Raw genomic sequence first — 16575 nt, forward strand, 5'->3', positions numbered from 1 at the left:
ATCCTGAGCCAGAAGAGCAAAGTTGTATACTATTAAAAGGCTGCAAGTTGCACTTGCATACTAAAAGCAATTGTACAGCATGTTTGTTAATTTCATTAACCAAACAGATATTTCTATAAACAACAAACTATTACTACAATCAGAGCAAAATAAGGACATATGTCTGATCGCCATTCATGATCGTCGGAGTTGAACCATGTGTTACAAGATAGGGCTAAAATGAATATACCGAATATTCAAATTTGTATTCGATTCGAAACAATTATTGTAATTCGAAACATTGAAATTACATTAAAGATGGCAGACACTAGTAATGAGGAACCTTTGTCAGTCTCTACAACTGCAACAACATCAGGCACTGGACTAGACATGTACTGATAATCGGATAGATGGTTGCGAGCGTGATCAGATTGGTTGCCAACATGCTTTTCATATTAATAATGAGCACAAATAGTCTGTGAACTGAATAATTTGCATGGCAAATAATACCAGCTATGAAAAGCCTTTTAGCTCACTACAAACAAACAGAAAGCCTTTCTATATTATAGAAAGTTTGCAGGGGTATGTCTGCCTTCAGCAAATATCATGTGAATACAGTGAAGCCATCTGTGACTGGGCCTGTGAAAACAGGGCATGTGGGCACATGATTTTTTGACTCATAACTTTTTATACTATTACGCTATGGCAATGGAAGTTCTAGCCCTTAGTAAGCATTTAATTGGCATTATGATGCAAGTTAAAGAATGCAAATGTTCTGTTCCAGTACGGAGATATGACCAGTAGTGCAACAGAGCATAATTTGTGCCCACATGTCCTGTTTTCACAGGCCCAGTCACATTTTGGTGAGTGTCGAAGGGCCGATCTACAGAATGACGCTGATAAAAAATGATACAAAGAAAAAGTATCACTATTGGGTTGTCAGGAAGATTCGTATTGTCGAATGGAACAAAAAGGCGGCTGCACTCAAAGCGTAGAATGGGTAGATTGGCCGAGTGTTTGTTATGGAGACGTTTACAATTATTTGAACAGTACGCCTAGCGAATACACCCATGAAATGTTACAGGCTTACAAGAACGTGGATTGCTATAATTTGGTTAGATCAACAACATTCTTGTAACTTTGATAGATGGTAGCAACAGATACATCTACACTGCTACAGAGAAACATTCACAGACACTGTCAGCTCCATCTTTAAAGGTACTGTATGGATGTGTTGTAAATAAGATGAGAAATGATAGCAGCTCACTGTACTTGCATGGCAGGGTATGGAGAAGCTTGCTCACACATTGCTGCCATCCTGTTTGCTGCTGAAGCCAATACCCTAGTAAAGCAACAGTTCTCTTGCAAGTCCCTGCCTTGTACATGGCTTCCACCAGCATTAGAACTGTGCTACTCTTGCCATTAGCAGAGATTGACTTTAGAACACCAACACAAAAGAGGAAAAGCTTTCTAGAGTCTGCTGCAACTGCTACAAAGAAAGTTAGACAATTCAAAAGCCTACACAGGCAATTTTGAAAGAGGTCATTATTCCATAAAGATAACCAAGATATACCATTTCAAGATTTGCTAAAGGCATGTGATGCCTTTTATGACATGGTATCTCTAACTCCAGAGCAGGTCCACATAGTAGAACTGAAAACCAGGGAGCAATCTAAATGTAAGCTGTGGTACGAACAACAAGCTGGCTGTGTCACTGCATCAAATTTATGTAGAGTGTTTCATACAGATTTTTTAAAACCTTCAGTGTCATTGGTAAAGACCATTTGCCATCCCGAGTCTACAAATTAGCAAGGCTTGTAACTATGAACTTACCCATGAAGCTGACGTGTTGCGTATGTACAAAGATAGCATGTAAGCTACGCATACATGTTTTGAGCTTTAAAAGTGTGGGCTAGTTCTTGACAGTGAGAATCCTTTTATTGGAGCTTCACCAGATGGGATTATTTCCTGTTCATGATGTGGCAAAGGAGTTGTAGAGGTGAAGTGCCCATTTTCATGCAGGGATAAGTCTTCCAATGAAGCTATCAAAGACAGGGAGTTTTGTTTGGAAGAAAATACTTTCTTGCTTAAGCAAGATGATCTGTATTATTTTCAAGTACAGCTACAAATGAAGCTGTGTAAGGTGAAGTATTGTGACTTTGTGGTTTAGGGGAAAGATGACGCTTTGAAGCAGTGAGTCGATTATAATGCAGACTGCATTGATGATGCATTAAAACAAGTGAAAGACTTCGTGAAAATGTGTCTACTGCTAGAACTACTAAGTCACTGTTTTACCAGTCGAAAGATAACACCTGACCCTCCTGCTGTTGAATCCAATGAAGAACAAGATGAAGAGAGTGAAGATGGCCAGTTACTACCATCGGATGATGTTACTGCAAATCAATCCAGCAGCTGTACAAGTATTAGAACTGCTGATATTGAAGAGGACGAAGAAGTCAAAGATGACAGACTGTGGTGCTATTGCCGGCAAAGTAAAGATTATGATTGAATGATAGCTTGTGATGGTAAGGACTGTGCTAGTGAATGGTTTCATTGAGGCTGTGTGGACTTGATAGAAGAAACTGTTCTCACTGGTGAATGATATTGTCCTGACTGTGCTGATCAATGAGTTAGTGTCATTGTGTTAATACATTAATACCATACCTGTTTCACCGCCCATACAAAAGTCTCAATAGTAGCAATTTCACTGACAGCAGTGAAAAAGTTGTAATTGCAATTTCATTGGCTAGAATTTATGTTAACAATGTAGCGCCAATTAGTGTTGACACATGTTTAGTACATAGTGACAAATTACGTACATAGCAATGCTAATGCACAGCATGCGTATGCAGGGAGTATGGTATTAACTGGGAATAGCATGGGTATAGCAGTGTAATTTGGGATAAATACTACTCTTGTTGTATTGGAAATGGTAAATTTCCAATACAACACTCGTGGTATTTATCCCAAATTTCACTACTACCCATGCTATTACTAGTACAAATTGTATAATAGGCTTTGGTAATTACTACAATATGTCATTTACAGTGTTACTGTGAACTATTGTCACTATTTATAGCAATTGTTTTGCCAATTAATTTGAATTAAATGGCACTACAGAACTACAGTGGTTGTATAAACTAGGGCTGAGCGATACTACTGTTTTAGCAATATATCGCGATATTTTGTTATTAACTATCGTGATACCATGCCTGCACATTACTGTCATTAAAAACAAATTATGCGGTACTAGGCTAAGAATCTTTGTAAGTGATAAAGTCCACCCACCTGGTTTCCCCTGCAGAGAGGTGTGAACACCACAACATAACCTCAAAGCATGTGTTACAATAGCTGTTACTGTAAACAAGAATGATAGTGGCTAGTTTACTATCACCTATAAGGACTTCCTGCAGGAATGCTGAGCAATACAGTATATAGTAGCAGCTATGATTGACTTATTCATAAGTATCGTGAACTATTCAGTATCGTGAATAGTGGCTTTAGTATCAACCGTGATACTAAAATGGCAGTATCGCTCAGCCCTAGTATAAACCACAACATAATTGTAATCACTTTATCAATCAGCGACATATTGTCATCTCCAGTAAATGTAATCATACTAATGGGAAGTGTAGACTTTAAAATCATATACTTCTGCCTAACAGCACCGATAACTCTCTCCACAAGTATTCTTACTTGGGACAGCTGTTTTGAGGTATCAACTTCCAGTTTGCTAAGTTGAGGCTTTCCTTGTGTGAAAGGAGGATGTTTAACTTCTGGACACAGAAAACCTACACTTTCCTCAATGGTAAATCCTCTGTCTGCAAGTACAACATCACCTGGCAAAAGGTGGTGTAGAATACCGTTATTTTCTGTCAGATGTACATCAGACACTCGCCCACCCCAACCCTTTGAAATGGAGGAAATAGGTCCTTGTGGAGTGATGCCAATTAAGAATTTAGCTGTGTTGTGATTCTTCTTTTTTTTTTTGTAGGTTGACCATGTATGCGCTCGTGCCTTAAGTGAGGTTGGCCTTTCAATGAAAACCTCAAAACAATCTGTGATGACAGCACAACTTTAAAAAGCTTTTCGAAACATCATGGGCATAGTTTTTAGCAAATTGTCTCTCTCTGGCAAATTATAATATAAAACCATGCAACTTTGTATACAACGCATCAAGCCACTTGCTAAAGTATCGACATGCTGTTGAGGGGTGAACATTAAAGTGATATCCCAAGTCTTGTATTCCTGCATTTAGCCAAAGACATAAGAAATTGGGCAAAAACACTACTAGAGCTTGATGCAAAAGAATCAGGTAATCCAGCAGTTAAAAACTCAAATACAATTTCTAGTATTTCATTATGATGGCAAACCTGTATAATACTGAACTTTTATATTATCATTACGCAAGCTTTCTTTGCTGACCACCTTTTCTGTCAGCTTTTCTTTGACCAATACAATGTTTCTTGGATGTTGATAGCTCATCTTCCAGGCCTTTACAAAAATCACACCTGAAAACTGGTTCATGATCTGTAGCATCTTCGGAAAAAGGCATCGTAATTACTTCGTCATCCTCCTCCTCAAGGTCACCATAAATGTCAACTACTATCTCATCAGCAGTCACTGTGTCATCAGCAATGTCTGAGGCAGTGTTACTTCATCATCATCATTGTCATTGTTTTCATTCCCATCTTCAGCTTCTCCTTCATTCTATTCCCTAATGGACAAGGGTTGTTGCTGCACAACATAGAGCCATTTGCGTTAGGTCATTGAAATACAGCAGCACCATTCTCCAGTTTCATTTTGCAGGTGATTTAACCTGTGGAAATATTGTAGGGAAATAGTCAAATGCCAAAGGATCATTGCTCTTCAGCCTGTCACAAGTGCTCACTACAGATCTAAGTATTACAGTTGGGAACCTAGTTATCACGTTATACAACTGCTATCCATTTACTTCACTTCACCGGATACTTTATGGCTGAAGGAAATCGATACAGTGAAATTTTCCCCTTTATGGACACGTTGTGGCAACGTATAGATAATATAGTAAGCGCCAGTGGTTACAGGCTGGTTTCGTTCCCCCTTCAATAACAAGACAAGTTTTTCTGGGTGCAACAAGACTCACCACTAGGGGCAATTGGAAACAGTGGAAATGGAAACTGGAAACGGAAAGTGGAAAACGGAAATAGTCAAATTGTCATATAAATGTACTCTAGAGCGAAACCCTTGTTTAGTGGCCACCTCTTAAAGACCACCTTCTTATAAAGACCACATTGTAATTAGATCTCAAAGACAGCTGACTTTATAAGACCACTTCATGATGTGCTGAAAGACCACCCTCTTTACAAAGACCACCTCTCACATTGTAATAATAGCTAAAATTCCAAGCACCTATTCCATGACTTTATCAAAACAGCTACGCTCTAATGATCCTAAAGTAAAACCTCACTTAGTGTCACCTTTAAAGACCACCTCTGTACAAAGACCACTTCTATACAAAGACTGCATTGTAATTAGGTTCTAAAGATAAACTTCATGGTCATCTTTTACAAAGACCACCTCTTTACATGGTAATATTTGATAAACATCAAGCATGTATTTCATTACTCATAGAAAGGGGTCAATGTCATCTCCCATATTTTGGTCCACACTTCACTCAAGTTATCTACCATTATCGCTTAGTTTGTACCAGGTCCTTTGTCCATACTGTATCAACAAAAAGTGAGGTCTCATAGAGAGATGATGACCTTAAGAGTGTGGTTGACTTAGCTGTTTTGATAAATCATGAAACATTCAGATGTTTGGAACCTAGGTATCATTACAATATGAGAGGTGGTCTTTGTAAAGAGGGTGGTCTTTATAAAAAGTGACCATGAAGTAGTCTTATAAGGTTAGTATGCGGCTATAGCTACCTTTGAGATCTAATTACAAAGTGGTCTTTATAAGAAGGTGATCTTTAAGAGGTGGCTACTATATACAAGGGTTTTACTCTAGGGTACATTTATACTGTATGATGATTTGACTATTTCCGTTTTCCATTTCCACTTTCCGTTTCCAGTTTCTATTTCCACTGTTTCCAATTGCCCCACCACTAGTAAAGGGTTCTTTCTCAAGACGTTTTGGAAGCCAACAGCACGTTTTGATGCAAATTGGCTTTTTATTGTGAGAAAAGTAGAATCAAAACTGAACGGGAGATGTGATCGCTTGGTAACATTCAAGAGAAATACGAAAACCCTGTGTGCTACGCCATTCACACTCAGACCAGTATACAGAGCATTATTTTATGGCTTCATAGTATAAATTGTGCAGCGATACTGTTTAGAATCACAGAGTAAATGTGCTTCCCATTTTGCCAAAAAGTATTATCTCAAAAATCTGTCAAAGAAGTTATGGGAAGGCGTATTATTTAGCTAAATCTATTCTTTACAGCATAGTAACCTTGTGATACTTTCCTTTTCTGACTACAGTACTTAGTTTAGTCAAGAATGTGCTTCCCCTAAAGCATGTAATCAGCAATTGTAAGACTTCTAACCAAAGGTGATGTAAAGTGGTCAAACATACCAAAACAATTATCATAACACCACCACGAATCGTTCTTGTTACAAAATAACATCGTTAATGTCACAGTTCGGCTGTAATAGGATTAAATTTGTTGAGGTACAAAACCAGATTAAGGACACTGCTTCTTGTACAAAGTCTATGGGCATGCGGCACAATTTCGAATCCAAGGGGTATATTATCTATGGTGACAGTCAACTACACAACAGTTCTTCACCATCACTGTACACAATAAACAAGGCACGAAAAGCGAGACACAAAACAAAAAGCATGAGAGGTATGGACCACTCAAACATGGCTTTGTAAACATTCACATGATAATTGCATAAGGCTGAAATACCCCTTGCAAACTCTCCATTACATAAAACGCTATATAAGCCATACGACTGCACGTGTACATGTAAGTACTGCTATTAGTGTATATTCTTACCCAGAACAGTAGTTGTTACACTTTAAGAACTAATAACTGCACCACAGGAAACCAAACTGATCATCTGTGTATAACATCCATCATGATCAAAACCCGATTTAATCCAGACAAGGGAGCATGTATTAAAATATTTGTGGTGCCTACTTGTCTGGGTTGTGTAGTATAGGCCACACCACCATAGGTAGTTGTGCAATATAGCAAAGATACATCATTTCGGTTTTCTCAATGCTACAGATCATTACAATATACATCTACACCCGTAGTTCTACGTATTTGATTTACACTTTACAGAATACACAATCATTTAATCGGTATGTAATCAGTATCAGCTATTTTAGCTGGAGATTAATCGGATATTGATACAACTGAAAAATCCTTATTGGTACACCTCTAGTAACTACATCATCAGACACTTCCACTTCATTTCAAAAGCTGCCTACTGAAATTTTAAGATATCAAATTTTAATGATGTTTTACAATTGAATACAAATAATAAGAAATAAGACATATACACTGTATTTCAGTATTACACTAAATATAGAATATTTGATTATTCGCTCTTGACTAAAAACATTCATTCTCTTTCATTTAGAATATTCATTTTAGCCCTAATACAAGATTATTCTACTATGATAGCTTCCTTGACAGTGGCTGCTTTGGTAGAATAAACCAACATTCCGTGCTAATGTTATATACACTGAAAGTATTTAACCAGACTCCAGACTACCAAGTTACAGCATTGCCAATCTGCATTGCAAGCAGGTCTTGCATTTATGCAATACGGGCATGCAAATTAGTACACTTTAGCCTATGATAATTCTGTGGTTGTGTATTGCATTATTAGACTGTGACTGCATTCAAATACGCAGACATAAATAATTTTAATGACTATAATTTTTCATGACAGATTGCAATGGCCAAACTATTGGTTGGAACCAAGGTGAGATTTCACCATCAGCCTTGAATTGTGTGATCAGACCTGCAAAAACCTGACATAATAATGCATTTTTGAATTCCTGAATATTATTAATCTACAGTGTACTTAGCCAAATGTATTGTTTGCTCTGGAAAAGTTTCAGCCTCATATGACAATAACTTTCAGAGTTATGTACAGCCCTACAAAGTATCAACAACAGAAAAACTGATTTGTACATAAGTCATAAGTATACGGAAAACAAATAAATTATTGCAGGTGCTTACTAAAATAATTGTACCTCGTGAATGCAGTGACATATACAGTTGACACTTGCACCATTGTGGTTACATTGAATAGGGGAATAAATTACTGGGTAAGTTTCTTCTTGTAATTTCTTCACTACTTACAAAGGCTAATTCAGTGAGAAAGATTGATTGCGTACTATCACTTTGACCAAAGGATGGAGAAGACACCTTTATTTAAGGGATGCTGGGGTTCTTCTAGCGTGGTGATGCTATGGCCTAGCTGTAAGTTGAAGAAAAACAAAAAAAAAGGTCATTACCTGCTGGCAATAGTTACCCTCCACCAACTATATCTCCTTACTTATACGTAGCTTGTTACATTGCTCTTCTAAGAATACTATGACTGCTCTATTAGAGTATCTCGATCTTGACTGCTCTATTAGAGTATCTCAAATTGTTTATGCTATTGAGCTAGGCTCTCTGTCACAGTTATATATAATTTTAGGGGGGCTACCCCTATAATTTTTATGGCAGAGGCTACAGTCCCCTTGCCCACCACCTCTGCTTTGACCGGACATAAACAAATGCTATAACTTATGTATTTTTATCTACAATGAAATAAAAGATTTTTGAACATCTCTTGAGTGGGCAAACAAGGTGATATATCATATAAAACCGTTTCCTTACCAATAATAAAGCCAAAATAATACGAATTATTTTTAATAATACGTAAGTACTTTACCCATTGTAATCAATGCTTTATCATACTATAAAATTTAGGCTTGCACAATTTTGTCGGGTTTTTACAGATTCAGTAGATTTTTGAGTGATGACAACAACTCATTGATAGATTATAGCTACATAGTCTTGCTTACATTGTAATGTACATACATAGCTGATGTCTGGCTTGGAGAGTCGCTGAGTTTATTGTTTTGCCTCATATACACTACATGAGTCTGATACAGTTGATCTTCCTTTATTGGCTCTTCTATCAGAATTCTTGTAAAAATGGACATAACATTCAAATCATAAACAGTGTTACTGTACAACAAGATATTCTTACGTATCTAAACCAAAACAGGCAAGCTGTAAAAAAAGCGGCCCCCAAAAAGGCCAGAGTTAAAAAAGATGTGAAATCCAAGGTAGTGGACATGAAATGTGACCAGATTTTACAGAACCAGTCCAAATCGCACATCAGGCAAACTCACCTCCAATGGATAGCTACACTATCATACTAGTAGTTTTGACACTCAGTACCACTCAAACTACTGGAGGCTGGTTTCAACAGATGTCTTTTCTGGGATGTGTTTAGAGCTCGAATGGTGGTTTTAGGCCTTGTGAAGGACCCGCTTGGCAAGAATCAGTGGTTCACTGGTGGACAGCCTGACAATGTTGGCCAGGCATTTTTTTCTGTGGATTTTGCTACATATCAACCACTAAGGGTCCAGCACAGCACTGCAATCTCGTGCCTGGACTCCAAGCATGGTCTGCCTCCATTTTGAGGTCTAACCCTTGCCCACCCCGCCACCCCTCATCCCTTTGTGAGTACTCACGATACTATTTTGCTTGTCCAACAGCTCAGATTTTCTACCTTATTTGGTGGGAAACTCTATGAGCAGCTACAAGTACTGGAAGTGGTCTGAAAGGTAACAGATTGATGCATCTTTAGTGTAAATTTCATACGCGTACTTGCTATCCTTGGAGAGTTATGCTGGCTTGAATTCTTTAAAACCATTTATCTCGAAACTTCTCATGTGGGATTTGGATTGTTTTTCCAAAATCCAGTCACAAATGGCTGTGATGGTAGGTTAATGGTAAAAATTTTAATTATGACAATTCAGGTGAATTTGCGTTGCCTCCTCCAAGTTTCACTAGGATTCAGCACCAAATTCACCTGAATTGTTGTAATTAAATTTTTTGCCATTAACCTACCATCACAGCCATTTCATGGCCGCCACGTTGGATTTCACATCTTTTTTCACCCTGGAATTTTTGGGGGCCGCACTCTTTTTTTACAGCTTGGCTGTTTTGATTTAGATATCACTTCTTTTTGTATTGCAAGCCACAAAGCCAGCCATAAACTGGCTTTGATGCTTCCTTTTAACCTTTTTCTTTTCTGCAGGAATTGTGGAACAATCAAAAGAAGCAATTTTGTGTATTGCTTTTTGTCCGATTAAAAATATTTGTATATTTAACAATGAATGATAATCATACTGTAGGTAATAAGGTGACTTCTTACATAACTGAAGTGTACCTGAAACTCTCATTGTTTGTAGCTGAACTCTTTTCAGGGTGACTTGTTTCTAGCTCAACTCTACATGGTGATTTGTTTCCAGCACATATTTCTACAGGGTAATTTGTTTGTAGCTGATCTCTGTAGGGTAACTTGTGTCTAGCTGATATCTCTAAAGGGTGACTTGTTTCTAGCTGAACTTTTCTACTGTTAATACCTGCGAAGTTATTTTAGCTTGTATAGAGGCATACATCAAAGCTTAAATATAGGCTTACTAGATTGATATTCAATGGGAAGTTTAATGAAACATTAGGTGTCATGTTCCAAATAGTACTCACTAAAGAAATCTTACTAACTGATCATGTGAGTTACTTGTACCAGTATCGACATGAAGTATTCATAAAATGATATTAGAATTGTATTGTATCAGTGTTATTGATACTTTTGGTATTGTATCACTCATCTCTAATGGTTATGTAAGGTGACCAATCCCTCTCACTAAACCTGTCTATGGTGTGCTTATGGCTAATGCATTCATGAAGTGGAACATGCTTTATTCTCTCCTCTGTTTTTTCAGCCACTGAGGGTCTTGCTCATGATTCTACAAACATCTGGCCCACCAAGAGGGGGAGGGAAATTACTCTGTTACCCTGGATTGGATTTTTTGCTGTCTCTCACTTTGCTGCAATCTGCTATTGCTAATCAATTAGAATACACTTACGATACACGTGTACTTGCAGTGATGATAAAGTGTGACAGAGGCTATTGTTGTAGCGTATGTAGCGTACATGTTTTCCTTTGTTGCTTCAGTACTTAACACTAGTGTTAGGTTTTAGCCAGATTATTTGCATAGCCCCATCACCTTGCCTGGTGGTGCCACCTAGCTACCTGCTAAGAATAATTACTGGCTCATCTCTACAGATGTAACACTAGTGCTAAAGCAACAAAGGAAAGCATCTACGCTACAAGAATAGCCTCTAACACACTGTATCACTGCTAGTACACATGTATCACAAGTGTATTCTAATTAATTAGTGCATGTGCTAGTGTCATGACTTGTAAGGAAGAGCCAGCAGCAGCACAGTTGTAGCTCGATAGTGGTGTCTCCAGTGTTGCAAGAGATGGATAATTCCTGGATTATTGTTTAAAAGCTGTTTCCAGCTTAGTCCACGAGTCCAGTCCAGTCTGTGAGTCCAGTCCAGTCCAGTCCGCGAGTCCAGTACAGTCCGTGGAATAAAGTAGGCCGTATTGCACAAGTGTGTGTGTGTGTGTGTGTGTGTGTGTGTGTGTGTGTGTGTGTGTGTGTGTGTGTGTGTGTGTGTGTGTGTGTGTGTGTGTGTGTGTGTGTGTGTGTGTGTGTGTGTGTGTGTGTGTGTGTGTGTGTGTGTGTGTGTGTGTGTGTGTGTGTGTGTGTGTGTGTGTGTGTGTGTGTGTGTGTGTGTGTGTGTGTGTGTGTGTGTGTGTGTGTGTGTGTGTGTGTGTGTGTGTGTGTGTGTGTGTGTGTGTGTGTGTGTGTGTGTGTGTGTGTGTGTGTGTGTGTGTGTGTGTGTGTGTGTGTGTGTGTGTGTGTGTGTGTGTGTGTGTGTGTGTGTGTGTGTGTGTGTGTGTGTGTGTGTGTGTGTGTGTGTGTGTGTGTGTGTGTGTGTGTGTGTGTGTGTGTGTGTGTGTGTGTGTGTGTGTGTGTGTGTGTGTGTGTGTGTGTGTGTGTGTGTGTGTGTGTGTGTGTGTGTGTGTGTGTGTGTGTGTGTGTGTGTGTGTGTGTGTGTGTGTGTGTGTGTGTGTGTGTGTGTGTGTGTAGCCATTAACTATTGAATCAGCCGTGCACAAGTACAATTTTCAATCACCGATTATGCATTAATTCCCTAATACCACCATTGAGTTTATTACTATTTTGCTGGGTGAAAGCTAGGTTAAGCATTTTATACCTTCATACAATTATATTTACTCTGTGCATACACAGTATTTAGGCAGAATGTGAGGAATTCTCATTCAACTTTAAAGCTACTGTATTTGTAAACCTTCCACCCTGAGGATTTCATGTTTACCATAAGGTGCAAACCAGATGGGAACACACAAATACAGCATAAAAATATGAATAATTAGAAACACTAAGCTCTATGATAGTTGCACTAAAACTGATGCCATTGGGAACAACTTTATAAAGATATGCCAATAGAGCAGTCATGCACATTTTCTAATGCCAATGTATTGTTCATTTTGATGATACCACTGTGAAAATCAGCACTGAGTATACTGTACAGGGTGTATGTTCACATGCTTTCAGCAACGGCACCAAACGACTCAATATACATACACATTTCAGTGTAATTGCTGCATTGCTACATGCAATGATAGAAGTACCAAAAGTAATGGTGCATCACTTAGCTATCATAAAGCATGACTTGGCAGTTTCCTAGCACAAATCAAAATATTTATTGAAGTGTGATATTCATTTGGTAGCTGGTGTGTATGGATTATACATACCTGTGGAAAGTGATAAAGGTTCAGGGTAATTTATCTGCACTTAGGTGGTATCTACTGTGATGTCATTCTCATTTGTTCATATTCTCTTAAAAATCAACAGTCAGTATATAGTCACATGACCCTCAGAATGACAGTTTGCTTAAAGCTCAGCCGAAACTTTGCTCACAGCAACTAAATCATGACATAGTTTTTAAACTGAGGAAGCAGTTCCATGCATTGGTAGTATGTAATATGTAACAGTAACAGTTCACCTGAGGCTTAAAACTAATACAAAGTATCACAGTACACTGTAGCTACTCGCTGGAGAGAGTTTGCCTGATGCTTAGATTGGTTTGTAAAATCTGGAGACTCAGTGTATTAGGTATAGCCTAGCCTGCCATGCTTGCATTATATGAACACAACAGGAGCATGCCTGCCATTATTGAAAGTGGCCCTCCTGGATATCCTCTTTGCTAAAAGAATTTAATGAATTGTAAAAAGTTACTCAGTGTCGAGATGAAATTCCATGGACTGGCAGTGAAGGAACTCAGTGCATGTGTGAGCAACTGCATGTTGCTAGCCACTTACCTGAATGATGTTTCAAACTACAGTATTATCATATTTAAAAGCAGTCATTTGGTCTAAGAGACATTTGGATAGTTGTGGTAAACCAAATGTGCACTAATGGAACACATAATTGAGTTCCATTCGTATGGTTTCATCTTTTGAATTTTAACTTATATTAGTGGTTTCCTTTGTTACATCAGAAAGTTTTGAATTTTTCAAAGTACGAAGTATGGATATTGTAGCAGGCTTTAACACTGAAAAAGCAGCACAGCAGGGACAACTAAGGAAGAAAGTTTAGTACATACAAACAGGTGAGTTATATGTACCTAAATAGTTTAATGAATAGTAACAGTACTCCTGTAAGTGGCGGGTATTAAATAGGATAGAAATCTATCCTATTATGGCTAAATGATTAAAACTTGTTACCTACACTGTTTTAATGAAGCCTATCATAGTTCTTTTACCTTATCCTCTACTGTGTTGTCATTAGCCCTAGCCCATATATACATCAGTACAATATGTGACTGAATTTTGGAAAACCATCGATATACGCACAACAGTACTTTTGTAATAAAACGCAGTCAAAAACTATGGGTAAAAAATGCAAGCTCCAGAAAAAATTATGCAAGTTTTTATCGCCTCACTAGTGGGCAACGTAAGCCTCCAATGGATAACTCCTGGGCATCACTGTGTTCGCCTGTTCATAGGGAGTACACAAATCATTGTTTCATCTCCATACACAGAAGGATTTCAAAGTTACAGACGTTTGTTTACTTTGCAGTGACGAAAGAATTTACCGATAATCGTTTTCAGTGAATATGCCTTCTTTCTCAAACACAGAAGCATGCCTGAGACACAAACTATACCTTGGTGGATGCACAAAGTCATGGCGAACACAATGAGTGAAGATTCAATTTCGTACGCTGTTGTATCAGTAAGTTATGATGGTTTATATAAGCACCTGTAGATTCTTTTCTCGATAGCTTCTGTACATATTTGCTTGTCCAGCTGTCTAGTGCTGTATTTCCAATGCTGCTTAACTTATGAAGCTGAAACTTAGCTAGTTCATTCCTCTGTCCCTGTAGAAAACAAAGAACAAATAAAATGCATTTTGAAAATTGTGGGGATATCGACAGTTTTCTAAAATTAAGTCACATATAAATAGAGTAGTTGTAGAAAAATCTCATAGACACTTTGTATTACAGTGTAGTGGAAGTGACTTTGACAAATAAATATAAGTTTGGGAAAATATTCTGCATTATTCCATTTAGCTCTCACTCAGCACTTACATATTGCCACTCTACTGCACTGTAGTATGTTGGCACAGGTAAAAAGAAACCCCCTTGTGGGCCCTTAGTGTAATATAGAATCAATATGGTTTGTTTCGTAGAAAGTATAGCTTACTTTAATATCAGAAATTTATAACGTCTTGGCTATTTATGTATCTGGTTTACTAACTACCACTGTGATTATTAATCTTATAGGTCTATTTCCTAAGTATGCTGACTGCATATAAGGCATAACAAAACTTAGTGAAAGAAAGCCCTCTGTCAAGATATGCTAAGGTACTGCTCAAATGTAACGTCATACTCGCTCGCACTGCTCGATTGCGAGTGATTAAAAAACTAGCTAATTAAAGGGCGCGGCACTCATTTCCTTCATGAGTATTCATCCTGTTTCGTATGGGATGAATACTCGTGAAGGAAACGGGTGCAACGCCTTTTAATTAGCAAGTTTTTCAATCACTCGCAATTGAGCAGCGCGAGCGAGTGCGATATTACATTGAGAGGTACTGTATTTGTCCACAACTAGTTGACCATTCATGTTGTCATACGAATGTTTTCTAGGTCAACTTGTGTAAGTGCATTCCAATAACAAACTCAAGTTAAGCACAATTCATATTATAGAATCGTATGTGACAGTTTTAGGAAGCCGCAAACCGGGTATCAGCATGCGTAAGCACATAATTATTGATATTACCGCTCTGGTTCATGTGATTATCCTTTATTCTATACAGGCATATGATGCACAAAACTAGACTATTAAAAGTTAACTGTGGCTATTAATACTCCACAAGGTGCCAGCTAAAGACTGAAGATTCAAGTCACAACTCTCTAACTTAACCTATGTTTAAGTGAGTTGAGGGTATTCAGCTATTTGATTTTAGTAAATATTACATACTGTATGTTTTATAGGTTGGTCGAGTTTGCCTAAAGAAAATGTACGCCACAGAAGTTAGCTGTTCTACCACTGTTTTCATTGAACAAATATGCTGATTTAAGAAAAGAACATGTAACTTGATTTAAATTATTGTTTGTACAAATGTTTTTATACAACTGACTGTCATTTAAATTAAGTTTCAAAAAATTTAATAGACAAGTTCTAGACATATATGTAATCAAGAGTTTATAATGTGTTACTGAGAGTATCGAACTTCGCTGAACTTCGCTATACGCAATGAAAAATGAGCCCATAAAGTAGCCCGCATACCTTTGTGTCCTCACTGTTGATTGCCCAGATTTAACACCTTCTTTGTTTGGTCGGGTGGTCCGCATTGAATCCCTATGGCTACAGCCCCATCTAGACGCGGTGTCACTTTCACTATCAGAACTGTCAAGCATGGAATGGCGACCATGATGAAACCTCAAATTAAGACGTCACACGCGAAGTTGATATCTATGGCTTAGTTGGCTGTGCCTTTCTCTTTGTACTGAATTCCTCAGCACGTTGTGTCATACTTTTACAATGTTCTTTCACTCTGTAGCTTCGGTCTCTCAACATGTATGCGGTCTCTCAACTGTATGCGCACCCATGTACTTATAATTAGTCACCAATCAACACTAATCACCGAGTTGTTTGAACGATGCCATAGGACTTTACGGGCTCATATTTCACAGGGTATAGCGTAGTTCGACACTCTCCCTAAACCATTATAAACTCTTGATGTAATTTATATGTAACATTTGTGAAACAATCGATTGGGAATTACAATAGCACACATTTTACAGGGGTGTAACACATATGTTACTACTGCACTGACCCCTGTCACATGTGAGTAACATATAGGCTAGTAACATGTTACAGTTATGTAATATGTATGTAACATGCATGTTACACATGTTTGTGACAGTCCTGAAATTTCTGTATGGGTATCCGGGTAGTGTCAAGACAAGTGTCTGATTCAAAC

At 38.0% G+C, this 16575-nt stretch overlaps 1 protein-coding gene and 1 long non-coding RNA gene across 3 annotated transcripts in view; one reads left to right on the forward strand and one right to left on the reverse strand.

The window, feature by feature from the left end:
* LOC136257819 (uncharacterized) overlaps nucleotides 1-16575 on the reverse strand; it is a 202803-nt gene that overhangs the window by 176500 nt on the left and 9728 nt on the right. The window lies entirely within an intron of this gene.
* On the forward strand, nucleotides 13564-15786 carry LOC136257770 (uncharacterized). Of its 2 annotated transcripts, none has more exons than XR_010702148.1 (3): nucleotides 13564-13699; nucleotides 14873-15522; nucleotides 15584-15786. It is a non-coding gene; the product is annotated as an uncharacterized lncRNA (long non-coding RNA). The 2 variants fall into 2 exon arrangements; XR_010702149.1 differs by having other exon boundaries at nucleotides 15406-15522; nucleotides 15584-15785.

The sequence above is a fragment of the Dysidea avara genome, chromosome 6 (genome assembly GCF_963678975.1).
Source record: "Dysidea avara chromosome 6, odDysAvar1.4, whole genome shotgun sequence".
NCBI lineage: Eukaryota > Metazoa > Porifera > Demospongiae > Dictyoceratida > Dysideidae > Dysidea > Dysidea avara.